The following is a 3147-nucleotide window of genomic DNA, read 5'->3' on the forward strand; positions in this document are numbered from 1 at the left end:
GATGTAAAGCTAAAAAAAGAGATGATTTTACATAATACTGTCCACTTAATCTAAATCTGGTGCAAAGCATCTTTTATTTTCACACATTGTCCCTGTTTCAAATAAACGAATAAACTAAACTAAAAAAATGTGATGCGCCTTATTCTAAACTAAAACTAAGAAGTCCCTGTAATAACTTTAAAAATATGGCAAAATTAAAGTATATCTGTGAACTATTAAAAAATGGAACAACAAAACTTCAAAAAAAAAAAAAAAAAAAGCATCTCCTTATCTGCTTTCTTCATATTAAACTCCCATCTTTTGGTTTGGGACGCGGCAGCACCACTACTCTTTAGTGGTTTTTATTAATTTGTTTTGCAGCCCTGCTTCTCAGTGAAATCAAGAACGAAAAAAAGAAGCCATTAATTATACATACAGAAGTAAGTTGAGGAATCACACAAAGTGGCACTGAAGACTTGAATAATTTAATTCAATGCCTCACAGAAGAACCACTTATTCATTAGGCAGAGAAGCCTGACGCATTATAGGTTGGATTACAAGAAATGTAGGATTTATTGATTTTAATCAAGTCTCATTATGATGCTTAAGCTATGCATTGATATATTGCTATCAAGGAGGATGAAATTGCTGAGTGGCCAGAGATTGCCTATCATGGTGATTAAAATTGTTTCTCTCTTGGCTGACTGGACCTGGGCTGCATGTCATTCTGGTTTTTGTTGCTGTCTTGAGATGTAGACTAGCTCTAAAATAATAGATTTAAATTGAAGACAAGTAGAATGAGGGCCACTGTATTTGAAATTTTAGGGAATAGTGACATCTAGCTGTAAAAACATTAAATTGTAAATCAGCGTTGTTACATCAACCAAAATATTAAAGTGTACCTCTGAAAGATTTTAATTTAAAGTTATTTTTATAAACTTTGTTTATACTTGGTAATAAAAGAGCCATACCTTAAAAAATCATAAAATAATGTAAAAGTGAAAATACTGTTATGTTTTTATTTGCATTTGCACAAAATAGCATCTCAAAATTATTTATATTTTCCTTAATCAAGTGAAAAATCTTCATTAGCATTATAGCAATCAAATGTTTTCAATAAATGCTGAGTATCTTTTTGCATGAATCTTTGAGGATTTATCTCCAAATCTTAGAGGTTGGAAAGCATCTTTGCCATCACCCTAATCTTTGGCTCGCTCCACAGTTTCTCTCAGATTGGAGTTTGGACTCCAAAATGCACAACTGTTTGGAAAAATGTGGAATTACCCTCCATGTGAAACAGTCTGATCTATGTGGAAATAGAAAACTGAGACTGGAAAATAACAGAATTTAATGATTTCATTTTCATTTATTAAATATTCCATTCATCCATTTCACTATTTTATACGAGTGTTTCTACATAAAAAAAAACATGCTCAGCACACTCCCAACCCAATCAATAAGAAAAAATAAAAATAAATCCATGGCAAATGAAAAGAGTACCACCACCTATCCAGGGACTTTTTTTGGCTTAATTTTTTAACTGGCCATTTCTTTTATGTCTTGGTGATGGAAGTGGAAACACAATGAGGATAAGCAAGCAAGAAAAGCTGCTGTACTGTAAACCTTAAACTATCTAAAACGGCTTAAACTCTAAATAAAACCTTTGAACTAAAATTGCAAAGATAATTGACTTTTTGCTCAACACCAATGAATAGAACCAAACTTCAGAATAAAATCTGAACTTGTCCTTTAAGAGTCTGTTCTTCTGTCAGTCTGTTAACCTTTACAGGTCATTTGATACTTCTTGTTATTTGGGGTATTTCTAGTTACTTGTAATATCCCCCTTTGACTGCACGCTAATATTCCTCTGTTTAAAAATTGAGTAGGGACAAAAATTTTAAAATTACTCTTTTGAATTAGGCGATGCCTTTTATTTCTATGGAAACAGCTGAGCATCAATGATCCGTTTATTATTCAAATATTGTTTTATTAGTGGATTGCATCCCATATATATTGTGTTGTTATAAAAAAAAGTTATCTTTAATGTATTTATGTAATACTAGGCTTGATGTACTGCCTCAATGTTTGTTGCCCCCTGGCGGTCATTATTTCACACTCTATGCTGTTTTTGTAATATGTATTTTGTATCTCAAGATTATAATCAAACAGAAAAAGACAGATGCATCCTGGAAGGGGTGCCATGTGCATGCTGGAGGAGAGAGAGTGGAGGGGCGAGTGAAAGGGTTTTAAGGCACTCCCCCTGTTCGCAGCCCCATGCATAGCATCATAAAACAACATGGAACGATACACTTTGAAAATATATACAAATACATGAAAACAGAAATGAAAAATACTTCTACAAATAGATGGGCTGTGATTGGTCTTACACTGTATTACAATAACATTATTGAATATATATACAATGATATCTTTTTTACTTAATATCATGCACAGTGTTGTAATATAATAAAATTTGTAATTTGTTATAAATTTTTTTAAATTATTAATATTTGTTGGTCTGTTTCATTTGATTAGGTTTTGATCTGGGTTGGGCTTCTTTGGAGAGTTCCATTTTCAATGACAGTCCTATCCTGCCATCTAGTGGAGGGTTATGGATATAGGATGAAACTCACTTGCACATTAGAGGAAACACAATAAACAAAAAATGGTAGGGGGACAATCTTGGCACAGAGAATATGTGGAAGGGGCCTCACATACCCTCCAAGTTTGGTCAGTGTGGCTCCTTCCCTTGACACAGCTGCCATTGACCTCCATTCATTTGAAGAATTGCTCACTCAAAACAACTCCAAAAATATAAGTGCTCTTTTGACCAAACTTGGTTTTCTATGCTCCCTCCAAACCTCTGCAGGTGCCCACCATTTTCGGTGGTCCGAGCTCAAGACTCCTATTAATTTTTCTGCCTAGTCTGTCTGGGTAGGAATGTCCTATAGAGCTGGGTTTTAACCCTAACCTCAGTGGCCTCTTAGTTCAACTTAGCCAGATTTTATTCAATTTGTCTTTTTTTTTTACTTTTTTGGAAATAAATCACACTTCACTTTTAAAATGCCATCTCTGAGCCTCTGTTGGATGAAGGATNAGGCCGTACCCATATCCGCAGCAGGTCTCCAAGGTGAACAGCCTCTGGCATGTTGGATGAAGGGAGTTAAG

Source organism: Poecilia latipinna, unplaced genomic scaffold (assembly GCF_001443285.1).
Source record: "Poecilia latipinna isolate Pla-1442-1.1 unplaced genomic scaffold, P_latipinna-1.0 Scaffold2852, whole genome shotgun sequence".
In the NCBI taxonomy this organism is placed as follows: Eukaryota; Metazoa; Chordata; class Actinopteri; order Cyprinodontiformes; family Poeciliidae; genus Poecilia; species Poecilia latipinna.